Below are 16,178 nucleotides of genomic sequence, written 5' to 3'. Positions count from 1 at the left end.
TTAAATATTAAGTCCTTATTTCAACTAGAAATCCACTATTCCAAGACCCCACATCCCAATTTCTAATGACTAGAAAAATCTTGGGCTAAAATTTTTTTAAAAAGGTGATTCAAGAGTATTACACTCTTGCGCTCTTGTTTCGAGAGTATACATCATATAAGTTTGTGTGATATAATGGAGTCACACAGCTTACGTGGCACTATTTTATTGGATGTAGTCTATACATCCTCACAAGATGTCGAAATCCTTTGTGATTTTTTTAATGACTAGAAACCATGAATAGTCGAACCTTTAAGCCGTACCGAACTCGGGATAAATTACATAGATTTATAACCCGCCATAATCAACATTGGTCATCACATGAACCTAGTGCCTCTAAGGAGGCCACCAACAGAACCACCCTAACTCTCTCTGGACTAACCAATAGATTTCAAAGGCTGACCAACGCTAGACACCAACAGGAGATTCAAGATGGCAACCTAACAAGTCTGGATACCTCTTTAATTTGATAAATAAATTATTAAGTAGCAATGCAACTAGTTCTTCCATGGGATCAACTAACTCAAGCTACTACATGGAATTGAAGTCATCTCCATATCCTAAACCCATTCAAAACAAAGAACCCAAAGTGCTCCAGTCCGATAGGAAATTAAGTTTAAGATGTCTCACAGATACTCTCGTTCGCCTTTAGGGCTAGGTTACACAAACTAGTTTCTCTCTAATTATTGAGAGAGCTATTTAAAATCTTTAGAATTAAACTATAGTAGCAGCTAACGATAACACTCGAGAAATGGTTTTGTTGAACAAATTAAAAGAGGTATCTTCACTCTGGAGGAAACCCAGACATGCCACCTGCCTTGAGTCCTCTCTCATCTACTCTCAATGGTGTTTCCTTCATCATTACGCAGGTGGTAAGTAAATCCGATGAACAGCAATCCATTTTGTCAACAGCCACCTCAGAAGCAATAGAGTGCCATGAATTTTCTAGGTAGCCAAACACCATCATACCACATATATATATATATATATATATGGAAATCTGGTTGGTGTGAAGTCCCCTTATGGTTGCATCTGTTAATAATTATTTTTTGGTAAGATGCTTATTTTGGTTAATATTATAAATAATACAGGAATTAATAATAAATAAATGGGGATAAGCAGAAAGTAATGAAGACAAGTAGAAAAATAAATGAGAAATGAGACCGGATTTATGTGACTTGGTTTATACCTACTCCACGGGCGGATGGGATCAGAAATCTACTATGTTAAGAGGAATTACAACATATACTTGACTTTTGTACCAATATTTTACATTCTTATCTTACAAAATTCCCACTTTCTCTTTTCTCTCCTGCTTCTTTCTTTCTATTTTCTGCGTGTTCTTTTCTTTTTGCTTTTTATGCTCAGTATTTTGCACTCTGTATTTTGCACTCTGCACTCTTAGTTTCTCCTTTCCTTATCTCAATAAGCTAATTCCCTTTATATAGCCATGTGAGGAGCAAGTAATATATTTAATTATTCTTTTATAATTGAAAGGTCAAGTGAGTTTGTCGAATAATAATAATGGATTCACATGGGAAACATGAGGGAGATTGGAGATGAGGCAGGTGTGTTGAAGACATTTATGAGGATGGTGACATCCACCATTCATTTCACAACACTCCCCCTTGAATGTCACCCATATATTAACTTATCTAGTTAAGATCTTTAAGATGTCTCATTTCGATAAGATGAATCACTCTCTTGAATGTTGTAGTTGCAAAACCTTGGTAAATAAATCTGCTAAATTATCATTTGATCAGATCCATTGTACATTTATATCACCATTCTTCTAGAATTCATGCGTATAGAAAAATTTTGGAGAGATATACTTTGTCTTGTCACCCTTTATGTATCCTCCTCTCAGTTGTGCTGTACATGTGGCGTTGTCTTCATACAAAACTGTTGGAATATCCTTGATTGATTGAAAACTACAATTTTCTTGGATATAAGAAATCATTGATTCGAGCCACACACATTCTCTACTAGCTTCATGAATAGCTAGTATTTTAGAATGATTGGAGGATGTTGTTGTAATCGTCTGCTTTACTGATTTCCAAGATATAACATTTTTTCCATAAAGAAATACATATCCAGTTTGAGATTTAGCATTATGAGGATCAGATAGATATTCAACATCTGCATATCTTACTAGTTGAGATTTGGAATCAAATGAGTAAAATAGACCCAAATCAGATGTACCCCTCAAATAACGTAGATATTAATGTATTTAATTCCATTGCAGTGTCGCTGAGTAGGAGTAGGGCTATCTCTTGCTAGTAGATTCACAGCAAATGTAATGTCAGGTCTTGTACAATTTGCCAGATACATCTATAACGACCTGCCTATTTTACCATAATAATTTTTTTTTCATAATAATAGACAATAGAATAATCTTGTCAACTCATAGTCAACCTAGACCCATGGGTACTAGGGATATACCTGAAATACAACACTGATACCTAAATAGCGGGAAACATAAAAACATATACATATACAATCATCCAACCAACACAATACCAAAGTTTTACTACAACTGTCATATACATATACACATCCCAAAATATCCAAAAAGTGCCCTAGAGTCACCACCCAAAATTCGTCATACCCTAGCAAACTGACTTACCCTTCAGACAGGGTATGTAACAACCTCCTTATAAAGTTAATTCTCTACTATTTTAAATTAACACAACTTCCTACACAGTGGGAAGCAAATAACATGAAACACAACCTTATATATATATATATATATATATATATATATATATATATATATATATATACAATACCAGAGTGTCTAAATATTCCACAAATATTACATATTATACTGTACTCTCAAGAATTGCTCTTACTAATACCTGGGCTAACAAAATTGTACCCCAAAAACACTCACCCTAAAAAAGGACAGACTAACAGCTCCTCTATCTGCGAGCCTGCTTTGATCGCCCAACTGGCTCACTTGAAAAATAATTCAACACTGGAATGAGCCAAAGTTCAGTAAGATGAAACATGCTATCACTAGTGTGTGGCTACTGAGATGTAGATATTTAAAAATTAATCTGAGTTAAGAGTAGTACAGATAACTAAAACTGAAAATGCTGATACTACATAACATATTATAAAACCTTTAACTACATAATTTAACATGTCAAACTATATGAAATTACTTTTCATAATAATACTACTAATTCGGAAAATCTGATAATCCCATAATATTTGAGGATATTTCCCTAGATGGCTGTATGTTATGATTTAACCCCTCATGATAGGGATGTGCGGCCTGAAAGCTGGATCTATCCTGGTTTGCCTACCAGGGTAAACCACTCTACTCCTCGATCAGATCGGCCCTTTTCAACCCATGTCTAATGGGGAGCCTGTCCACAACTAGGCACGATCGACCTCATACCACTTACTATCTGAGTTAAGTGATTGCACTCTGAACTGAATATCCGTATATCTGTAGCTACGGTATCGTGCTCTACTGTCTGATCCATCAAGGTTTGATACTATATAATACGTTTCTATATACAACTAACTGTTTTACCATGATTCTGTAATAATCTGTAACTATATCAACTGTATCTTTTTGAGATAAACTGTAAATCTACCTGTTATGGTGTAGTAAAACTATAAAATCATGGTATTCTGAAAGATACTGTAAACGCATTTCATTGTCTGTATATTCTGTAAAACATATACCTGAAAATACTGTAAAAACATGTTTCTTGTAATAACTCGAAGAATAATGGTATTTAAATAATAAAGAGGGAGAGAAATGGAAGCAGTAACAGAAGGGGGCAGTCGACTTGCGTTCTTCAACGACATTACATTTTGAATATAATAACCTAGGGGATTTTCTAATGGTCTCGTCGACGAACACAGAGGATTCGTCAACGAGGGTACAAGAGGGTCTCGTCGACAAGTGCAAGTTTCGTCGACGAGAAGATATTGAGAGAGGATTTTTGGAAGTCTGAAATTCGTCGACGAGGGTACAAGTTCGTCGACAAACTTTCTACAGGACTCGTCCAAGAGGTTACGTGGCTCGTCGACGAATCCCGCAGTATAAATAGTGCTAAACTCATTTTATTACGCAAAAATCTCACCGAAACCCTCTCCTCTCTTTATCCTATGACTCCATCTCTTTCTCTTTTCGATTTCGGCCCCTTCAGTCGCCGAATTGACTATTTGAGGCCACCACGATGCTCTTGGTAGAGTTCTCTTCAAGTCTGCTGGGGCGGATCATAGGTGGGATCGAGTCGAATTTCTTCTTAGAATCAGGGTAAGGTCTTTAGTCAATTTTTGGTCTTTAGGCAGTTGTAGGAAATGATGAAGGCAAAGAAATAATGATGTTTCATTCTGTGATATTTGATTTTCAGGGTGTTGAGTGGAGAACTCTGCGGGTGTTGGACCCATTATAATAAGAGATTTTTAGCAGGAAACAGGTAAGGTAAATATGCTATGTTAGGCAAATTTAGTATGATTTTCAGTATAGTATATATATTTATACCAGATTATTATTCACAGCAGGAATTAATACAGCTTTACAGTTTATCCATTAAGTATAATATGTTTTAAAATTACTGTGTGGCTTGAGAATATGGATATAGTATAGAAACATCCTTTACAATATTTTTCGGAGATATGTTTTACAGAATATACAGACAGTGAATATATTTTACAGCAATTACAAAAATACCATGATTATACAGTTTTACAGTACCATGACATACAAATTTATAGTTAATTACAGAAACACAGTTGATATAGATACAATTTTCTACAACGTCATGGTTTATATAGTTATTACATAATCATGGTAAAACAGATAGTTGTATATAGAGATGTATTATATAGTATCGGACCCTGTTGGACCATTATAGTTTACAGAGCACGGTATCGTAATTACATACAATATATAGAGTGCAACCACCTATTCAGATAATACGTGGTATAAAGGTCGATCGTATAGAGCCCACGAGTGGACATGCTCCCCATCAGATATAAGTTGAGGAGGGCTGATCAGACCTATGGAGTATAGTGATTTATTCTTGGTTGGCCAGCTAGGGTAGATCCCGCCTACGAGCCGCACAACCCTATCATGAAGGGTTAAATCATGACATATAGTTATCCACAGGGAAGTTTTCAATTATTACTATATTTATACAGATTTACAGAGACAGAAAATATATATATTTATTAGAAGTATTTTGAGTAGAAACCTAAAGTACAGAAATGTTAAGTAACAGGAAAAAGTTTATGGTTTATATTACCGGTATTGTATTTACAAATTCAGTGATACATGATTATATAGTAATATATTTTCATAGAATTGTAGCTCATCTGTCATACTCTAGCAATAACATATTTCGTCTTACTGAGCGTTGACTCATCCTATTACTTTAACATTTTTCAGGTGATCTAGGTAGGCAAGCGGATCAGGCTCACAGATAGAGGGGCCTCAGTATTGCCCTGATTGTAGAGTGAGTATTTTTGGGAGTAATTTTGTATAGCCCTAGCCAGTTGAGGGTATTTTGGGAAACAATCATATATGTATATTTTGGGAAATATTTTAGCACTCTGGTATTATATATAATTATATATCGTTATGTTTATTTGATTTTCACTTCTCGCTACTTAGGTTGATGGTTGGGTTTAATCAAATTTGGTATCAGAGCATTGTAAATTTTATAGTATATATATATATATAAAACCAAAGTTAAATAGCAGGTCGTTACATTTCTATACTGTATTCATACTCTCATGCCACACAATAATTTAAAATATTTTAACATCAATAATAAATTGCATAAATTTATGCTCTGAATAGTAACCTCGTAAAAACATAAACTTCATATTGAAATCGTATTAGGTTTTCCTAGCATAGCATGTTTCCCTTACCAAACTGTCGAAAAACCCCTGTTGTATACTGATCCTACACTCGCAGGGCTTCCTATTCCACACCCTGAAAACCACATTTACCAGGACAGAATATTAATATTTCTTGGCCTTTATCATTTCCTACAACTACCAGAAGGTCAAAAACTGAATAAAAGACCTTACCCTGATTCTAGGGAGAAATTCGACTCAATCCCACTGACAATCCGCCCTAGTAGACTTGAAAAGAACTCCACCAGGAGTGTCATGGTGGCCTTAGATCACCGATCTAGCGACTGACGGGGCCGAAATCGAAGAAAGTTGGAAGGAGAACCGTAGGAGAGAGAAAGAGGGAAACGCGGCGCTGAATTTCTGTGTTTAACCAAGGTTTGGCAATATTTATACTGCAGAATTCGTCGATGAGCCACGTCACCTAGTCGATGAGTCCTGTAGAAAGTTTGTCGACAAACCTACCCCTTCGTCAACGAAATTTCAAACTTCCCAATAATCCTCTCTCGGTATCTTCTCGTCGACGAGATCCAGAAGAACCCTCGTCGACGAAACCCCTGTGTTCGTCGATGAGTGCTTGGAAAATTTCTAGGATTATTATATCCAAAATGCAATGTCATTGACGAACGCTTCGCATTCGTCTATGAAGTCTGCTACCTCCTTCTATTCCTGTTTCCATTTCTCTCCCCCTTTATTATTTAAATAACATTATTCTTCGGGTCGTTACAAGGTAGAGCAGTCGAACTCTAACGTTGTAGAGCTCTATCTGCTGTTCTATCTGGGGCTCCTGAAATATTTATATAGCTGGGGTGAGACACCTCTTAATAAGGGAAATAAACTAATATCAGTGTGTGGCAACATGAGTATTTTCATGTTATACATATAACAATACATAAATCATTTTTGATAAAACTGTTTGTATCATATCTGAAAAAAAAAAACATATTTTATCATAACATGGTATAACATACTGAATTTCTATACATATAAATCATCTCATATAACTGTATATGAAAAATACCTTGGATGGATAGTTGGCTGGTGTCATGTCTTACCCCCACATGACTGGGTTGTGCGGCCCAAAGGCGGGACCTAGTAATGGTTGGCCGACCACGCTAGATTAACATAAGTTTGTAAGTACGATGGGTCTGCCCCTCCTAGTTCGGACATTAGAGAGATGCCTGCACTACCATAAAACCACATCGATTACCGATCTTCCACTGCCCCTTATGACAAGTGGTAGCACTAACATATACATGATCGTGGTCATATAGCTACGGTACCATGCTTCGTGAAAGCCTAAACCAAGCCAACCAGGTTTTGATAACATATAATATATTTCCAAATAATGATACATGATTATTTCATAATAATATCTATTATGTTATTATTTTCATAAAATATTGCATAACATATCATAAAAACCCTTGGCGTTTACTCCGATATATCATATAAAATCTCGCCCCTTACACCGACATATCATATAAAATCCTCGGCCCTTATGCCAGCATATCATATAAAATCTTCGGTCCTTGCGCCAACATATCATATAAAATCCTTAGTTTGAAAATCCCTGTATCATTTTAATATTTTCCTGAAAGCAGTAATAACATGCTTATTTTGTAAACATAATGTTTCATCATCATAATTCCCATGGTAAATGTTCTCATGCCATGCAAAAGGGGTAATATTCAGATCATAAACCTGTTCTAAAATCATATTTTTGATATTACACATGAAAACCATATTTCTGATCAACAACATAATTTCCAACATAATTCTACCTTATATATAATGACCTGAAATTAAATGCTATAAAATAGTAAATACATTTTCATAAGAAACTTGACTTAATTTATCCCCTTACTTGACTTTTTGGGAAGCCCACAAAATACCCAAAATCACCCCCGTGTGTTCCCCAAGTCAACACCCTTTGATATTTCCCCAACAAAACTTCAGTATTATCTCACATAACATATTTTCCTCAGTCCAGAAACATAGAAAACCTAATAAAATTGAAATTAACTAACTTACCTAAATTTTGAGATGGTTTCCAAGTTAGCCTAACCGGTGATCTACTCCAACAGATGTGAATAGAATCTTCTTAGGAGTAGCGTGGCAGCTTCGTATCGTCGAATCGGCGAAAAGCCGGGCCAAAAAGTTAGAGAGAAGGTAAAGAGGATGAATTCTTATAGAGAGAAAGAGCCGTATGCAAATTTCCTGCTCTGAAATCTGAATTTGGCATATTTATACAGTAGTCTTCATCGACGAGACATGTCACTTCATCGACGAGGTCAAGAAGGGAGTTTGTTAACGAACTCATAACCTTCGTCGACGAATTTCGGGCCCTGAAATAGCCCTCTCGGTAATTCCTCGTCGACGAGACACATGTCCCCGTCGACAATCCCAAAAAGCCACTTTGACAACGAACGCTTCGCATTCGTTGACGAGTACCTGCTGAGACCCCCCTTTAAAATTTCTTTTTCCTCTCCTTCCTTTATTATTTAATTGCTATAACTTACCGGGTCTCTACATTTTCTCCTCTTTATAAAAATTTCATCCTCGAAATTTACCATATGAGAGATTCACCATCTCTTAAAGAAAAATGGGCTACTTATTTTATTACTTACCCTCACTTGTGGCGGAGGAATACCGTGGTTACATTCAGGGTTCTAGGAGATTACAATACACATAAAATAAAATTCTCCCACAACCAAAATACTATCTACTACAAAAAAAAATAAAAATCATTACATCTAACTAACCTACACAAAAGAAATTTTACATATTTACCCGTAACTTTTCCTAATTACCACTGATCCTCGTTGAAGAGATACGAGTACTTCTATCGTATTTGCTCCTCGAGTTCCAATGAAACTTCCTCTATCGCATGATTTCTCCGCAAGTTTCTCCGCAAGACTTTTACTAAAGAAATCTTCTTATTGCGCAATTCCTGTTCTTTCCTTTCCAGAATCTGCACCGGTACCTCCTCATATGGCAGAGTATCCCTGAACTCTATCTCACCATACCTGTTCACATAGGAGGGGTCTGAGATGTATTTCCTCAACATGGAGACATGAAATGCATAATGTATTCTAGACAAAATGGGTGGTAAGGCTAGCCTGTAGGCAACTGACCCCACTCTCTCAAGAATCTCAAACAAGCCAATGAACCTAGGGCTAAACTTACCCTTCCTTCCAAATCTCATAACTCCCTTTAATGGAACTATTTTCAAAAACACGTGATCTCCAACATCAAACTCCAGTTTCCTACGCTGAATATCAACGTAACTCTTCTACCGGCTCTGAGCTACAGTGATTTTGTCTTTGATGAGCCGAACTTTGTCATATGCCTACTGCACTAACTCTGGACCCACAACTCGCCGCTCCCCTAACTTGTCCCAGTATAGAGGAGAATGACATCTCCTACCATAAAGCGCCTCATAAGGTGCCATTTCAATACTGGCTTGATAGTTGTTATTGTATGCGAACTCTACCAGCGACATATACTGAGTCCAACTAACCCCAAAATCTAGCCCACATGCCCGCAACATATCTTCTAATATCTGAATCACCCTCTCAGTCTGGCCGTTTGTCTGAGGATGGAACACCGTGCTGAAAGATAATTGAGACCCAGAGCCTCCTAAAAGCTCCTCCAAAACTGTGACGTGAATCGTGGGTCTCGGTCTGATACAATAGACACTGGCACTCCATGCAATCGTACAATCTCTTGAATATATAATTCCATCAGTCTATCCATGGAGTAGTTGACTTTAATAGGAATGAAATGAGCGATTTTCGTCAATCTATCAATGACCACCCAAATAACATTCTGACCATGAGGTTCTAGTGGCAAACCTGTCACAAAGTCCATAGATACATGATCCCACTTCCACTCTGGGATGTAAAGAGGCTGCAACTGGCCCGTTGGCCTCTGGTGCTCAGCTTTCACCTGATGGCACATTAAACACTGCTTCACAAACTCGACAATTTTCCTCTTTATGCCGCTCCACCAATAAGACTCTTGCAGATCCCTATACATTTTAGTATTACCTGGATGAACTGTGTACAAGGACTTGTGAGCCTCCTCTAAGATCATCCTCCTGATGTCCATATCTGCAGGCACGCACAACTTGGAACGGAACCTCAATGCCCCATCATCAGAAATACTGAATTCATCTCCCTATCCATCCTACATCTTAGCTATCAGCTCCACTAATTCTGTGTCGTCTCTCTAAGATGTTTTAATATTTTCCTGTAAAGTAGGCTGCACCACCAGGATGACAATAAATGCCTGAGGATCACTCTCTACCAATTTTATGTCAAGTCTCTCCAGATCCATCTGGATCGGATGCTGAACCTCCATAACTGCCAGTGCTGGTCCCACTGATTTCCTGCTCAGAGCATCAACTACCATGTTTGCCTTCCCTGGATGGTAACTAATAGTGCAGTAATAATCTTTAATAAGTTCCAACCACCTCTTTCATCTCATGTTCAGCTCCTTTTGAGTGAAAAAGTACTTTAAACTTTTGTGATCAGAGAATATCTTGCATCTCTCACCGTACAAATAATGCCTCCAAATTTTTAACGTGTGCACCACTGTAGCCAATTCCAGATCATGGGTAGGGTAGTTCTTTTCATACTTTTTTAATTGTCGGGAGGCATATGCTACAACCTTACCATGCTGCATCGATACACATTCGAGCCCTTTCAAAGACGCATCACTGTAAATTACGTAACCATCACTCCTGACGGAATGATCAACATTGGTGTAGTGACAAGCCTCTATTTTAGTTCCTAGAAGCTTTGCTCACAATCCTCATCCCATTCAAACCTAACATTCTTCCTGGTCAGCCGCTTGAGAGGTCCTGATAAAGCTGAAAACCTCTCAACAAACCGATCGTAATAACCTGCCAGTCCTAAGAAATTCCTAATTTCCTGAACATTCTTCGGCCCTTCCCAATTCAACACTGTCTTAATCTTGTTGGGATCCACTGAAATACCTTCCCCTAAAATAACATGCCCTAGAAACAACACTTTTTCTAGCCAAAATTCACATTTACTAAACTTAGCATACAACTTATTTTCCTTGAGCATATGAAGTATTAGCTGTAAATGTGTCTCATGCTCCTCAAAACTCCTCGAATAGACTAGTATATCATCAATGAAAACTACAACGAATTGGTCTAAATATTGGTGAAAGACTTTATTTATCAAGTCCATGAATACAGCAGGAGCATTCGTCAGACCAAACGATATAACAAAGAATTCATAATGCCCATATCTGGTCTTGAAGGTTGTCTTCGAGATGTCTTCTACTTTTACTTTCACATGATGGTAGCTTGATCTAAGGCCAATTTTGGAATAGACTCGCGTACCCTGAAGCTGGTCAAATAAATCGTCTATACTGGGTAGAGGATACCTGTTATTGATCGTCACCTTATTAATTTCCCTGTAATCTATACACATTCTCATAGACCCGTATTTTTTCTTTACAAATAAAACTGGTGCTCCCCACGGTGATACACTGGGTTGAATAAAACCCTTATCTAGCAAGTCTTGCAATTGATCCTTTAACTCTCCCAACTCTGTTGGAGCCATTCTGTAAGGAGTTTCAGAGATCAATGCTGTCCCGGGAAGTAGATCAATAGCAAAATCTACCTCGTGGTCAGGAGGTAACCCAGGTAGAACTTTTGGAAAAACGTCTGAAAATTCCTTAACCACTGGTGTATTGCCCAGCTTTGATTCATTCTCTGACACCTATTTTACAAAAGCACAAACCCATGACAACTATCCAGGTGTAATTTCCTCGCCTGTATGGCGGATACTAACTGAGGCGGGGATTGCACATGCGTTCCAATGAACCTGAATTCTGATCTTCCCGGAGGTCTGAATATTACTTCTTTCAAACGATAGTCTATGTTGGCGTAATTAGTTGCCAACCAATCCATACCAAAAATTACATCAAACCCATGTAGGTTCAATACTATCAAATCAGCTGACAAGATTTTCCCCTAAATATCAACTAGATAGCCTCAGAGCACTCTACTACACCTCATTACTAACCCTGTCACTGTAGTTACTAACAGTTCAGTGTCTAACAACTATGTTCTTGCCCCATATAATCTAATACATCCCATAGACATGAACGACTATGTGGCTCTTGAATCAAATAATACAATAACTTTAAATGAAAGCATGTTAATCATACCTGTCACCACATCACCGATTGTCTCAACATCTCCAGGCATCAAAGCATAGACCCTCACTAGAGCTACATTCCTCTGCTGGCCTCCACGAGGCACCTGATAGCCTCCCCGCTATGTTCTGGGAGCAGGAGCAGTATATGGTGGTGTAGGGCAATCTCGCACCAGATATCCCTACCTACCGCAGCGATAGCTGACGAATCTCCCCACTTGACACTCTCCCAAGTATCTCTTTCCACAAGTCTGACAAATAGGAAAATTTTGCACCGTCTGCAACTCTCGACCTCCAGCCTCTATCCTCTTCCATAATTTCCTCTCCTCCACTAACCCTGCCTAGATCCCTACTAAAATCTTGAAGGTGTAGATCTCTTCTTCTGTCCCTACTCCTCTACATCCATGCGCTCACTAGCCTCGGCCAAACCTGCTCTGTCAACTAACTCAGTAAAATCCTGTATCTTCAGCACTACCACCATCTTATATATTCCTCGCCTCAATCCTCTTTCAAGTTGTCTCGCCTTCTTTATTTCATTAGGAACAATGAAAACCAAGATGTAGTCCCAAGAGGGGGGGGGGTGAATTGAGTTTTAAAATTTCTTTTAATTCTCTTCAAGAATCCTTGACCTCTTTTAAGTCTTTTTAATGAATTCTTGTTTTCTTGTTGTTTTATCAAATACACAATAAATATTTAAAAAAAAATTCAATCCAAAACCACAATACAAGTACTTAAACAATTAAGTAACCAATCAACCACTCTATCCAAACCAATCAATCATAAAACATTCAATCAAGATATACGTTGCAACTTAATGGAAATTCTCAGCTTTTTCAACTTGTGTGCAGTCCTGCTTATATAAATTTGAATCAAGCCTTGTATATATGAAATTTGTATCTCAATGCAAACCACAACTCAATTTCCAAACAACTCAGAATTTAAATAAATTCTTTAGTTAATTTGTCTTTGGGTGTTAACCAAATAACGTACTTCCTTTTGAGGTTTCTACAAAGCTTTGATCAACCAACGTACTCCTTTTTGATTTTTGAAATCCCAAATCAAAATTAAACTTTAAAGTTTATTTAAATTCCAAATTGCATAGTTTGTATAATTAAGAAAATTAAATCATCCACGTAGTTTATATATAAGTTGAATGTAAAGAGAGTAAGGGAAAGAGAGAGTGAGACCGAGTTTTTATGAGGTTCGGCTTATCCCCAGGCTACGTCCTTGCCTTTGGCAAACCACCAAAGGATTAATTAAAACTAGTTCCTTTTTCGGGCGAAAAAACACCGTTTACACACTCTTTCAGTAGGGTAGAGCCCACCTCTCCAAGTGATATCCTCTCACTCGATCACTCTTTCAATTAGGCTAGAGCCAGCCTCTCTAAGCGATATCCCCTCGCTAAGCCAATGATCCGAATACCTTAGACTCGTCACAATCTATAAGAGATACAATAAATAGATGTGTACAAAGAGTGCTCTCACAAAGAGCTGATTAGTACAAGTTAAATCTATATACTTCAATCAAATTCAGAATATGGAAATATGAAGCTCAAGAAGATATCACCGTAAGCCTTCTTTCTAGGTTGAAAGAATTAAGAGTAGGCTTAGAATTTTCTTGATAAATTCACAGCAAATCTCAATAGTGAAACTCAAAAATTTGATTGCACAAGAGAGCTTTGAGAGAATTGGGAGATATGAGAGCAAGAAAGCTTATTTGCTGTATTTTCTTGGTGTTTTTAATCCTTAACCTTGGAGGGTTATTTATAGATGAGTAATCAAGTCTATTTCATGTTCCCCAAGTGTATTGAAGTGTCCCTCAAGTTTTCTCAAAGTTTAGAGCCCAAGAAATATGAATTTGAATTTCAAAGCTTTTTAAAAAAATGACCGTTAACAGTGTTCAAACGTCTGAACTTTAGGGTTCAATCGTTTGAGGTGGTTTTGCCTCTTTAGAAAACTTTCAGAAAAATCTTCAGACGTTTGAACTCAATATTCAGTCTTCTAAAGAAATTCTTTAGAGGTCTGAAGTTACACTTCAGTTGTCTGAAGTGGTTCTGTATCCTGTTCAGTCCTCTGAAGTTCTGCCGTGAACAGTGTTCAGTTTGCTGACAACTTCGACCCCCATTCAGTATTTTGGTCATAAATTTTTATATAAAACTCCAAATTAGGTGTTATTGGTGTAAAAATAAAGGTAAGAGAAAATTTGACAACTTTCATGTTGAACATTTTTTAAAATAAGGAGTATTTGATAGATAAAAATGCACCTCAATGCGGATGTAGAAAAAATAACATCATTTGGAAAAACCTCTTTTTGGTGCTTTTCATTCCAAACATAATTTTAACCTTTCTGAAATAACTTTTCACCTTATAAAAATATTTTCCAAGTATTTTAAAAGGTATCTAGGTTCAAGAAATTAACCTAAGAGCTTCTTGTATCCATATTGAAATCGAATGAAGTACTTATATAGACTTCTTAGATTTTTGACATTGTTAAACACTTAAGTCTTCATGCTTTGTCTTGGATCTTTATTCAAGCTTTAATAACAAGTTCATCCTCTCAAAGTAGTCAAGCTTTAATAGATCATCCATGCCTTTAAATATTCTTTAAGCTTTATAGGATCTTGTTCCTTTGGAATATAAGCTTCAATTGATCCTTGTGAGTACTTGACCTTGCTTTCACATATGTGAGATCTGAAATATCATCACTCAACCAAATATGTTAAGTTACATTTGTTTGTTATCATCAAAATAAGATTTTTTTCTTGTAAGGCTAACAAACAATATACAGGGCGAAGCGGGATAGCTCTATAAAGTGCGCCGCATACTGTTGGACCGACTGCTGTCACTGCTTCAAATTCAAGAACTCTTCCACTTTAACTTCTCTGACAGTGGCTGGGACATATCTGTCAAAGAATAATTCTTTAAATCGGTCCCATGTCATAGCTATCGGCTTCGTCCTCTGTTGCTTTAGAAGTCTCACAGTAGTCCACCACCTCTTAGCCTCCCTTGTCAGTTTATAGGTGGTGAAGAGGATTCTCTGCTCCTTCGTACACTATAATACTACCAAAAATTTTCTCGATCGCCTGCATCCAATTCTCGGTGGTTGCATGATCAACTCCTCTTGAAAATGTCGGAGGATTCATGTAAGAACCCGACCCGTGAGATATGGAATAAATAAATAAATAAGAAGGGGTAAAATAGTAATTTGAGCAGGCTTCATCAACGAAGCCAGTGTTTTCATCGACAAAGGCCCTTCTATTGTTCGGTGATGAAATTCAGAAGTTCGCCGACGAGGAGAAGCCGAGAGATTTTGGGAAATTTTGAAATCTCAGGCTCGTCGACGAGGCCACTGCGACGTCGATGAACTCCCTTTGTTGAATTGTTGATGAAGACGCCAACTCGTCGATGAGGTTGGTTGGGTCAAAGGTGCTATAAATATCTTTTTGGGTTGCTTTGAAGCTAAGATATCAAAATGCTCTCTCTCTCTCTCTCTCTCTCTCTCTCTCTCTCTCTCTCTCTCTAGAACTTGAAACTTCACTCTCTTTCTCTAGATTTCTTCGCCGTTCATCATTAGAATCAACGATCCGACATTACTACGAGGATTAGGGAAGGATTTTCTTTGTGATTTGTGGAACGGATCATCGTTTCGAGGATTTTTGGGTTTTGACCCAAAATCGAGGTAAGGCTTGGTTTTCATATCTGTTTCGGTTCATCTGTGGAGAATGGAATTGTAAGTATGTATTGTACTATGATTTATAGGTTTTGGGAACTTGGTTTGCTGTTTAGGAGTCGTAGAGTTCGTGTTTTGGTTTTCGGGTTAAGGCAAGAGGTTTCTGTTTCTATCAGTTATTTTTGAAATCGGAATCGGTGAAACTTTTGTTTACGATTATATGTATGATTTGGCTACTTATTTGGGAAAATATGATAGGTAAAATAACAGGGTTTTTGAGTTACAATTCTTGGGAAAAAGGGGGTTTGGGTTGCATCTCTGGTTTCGTGGGAAAATCGTATGTATATTATTGAGTATATTGTAAGGAGATGGTTGTACCTTGACTTGTTT

Source organism: Malania oleifera, chromosome 7, assembly GCF_029873635.1.
Source record: "Malania oleifera isolate guangnan ecotype guangnan chromosome 7, ASM2987363v1, whole genome shotgun sequence".
Taxonomy (NCBI): Eukaryota; Viridiplantae; Streptophyta; class Magnoliopsida; order Santalales; family Ximeniaceae; genus Malania; species Malania oleifera.
This window is presented reverse-complemented; position numbering follows the sequence as displayed.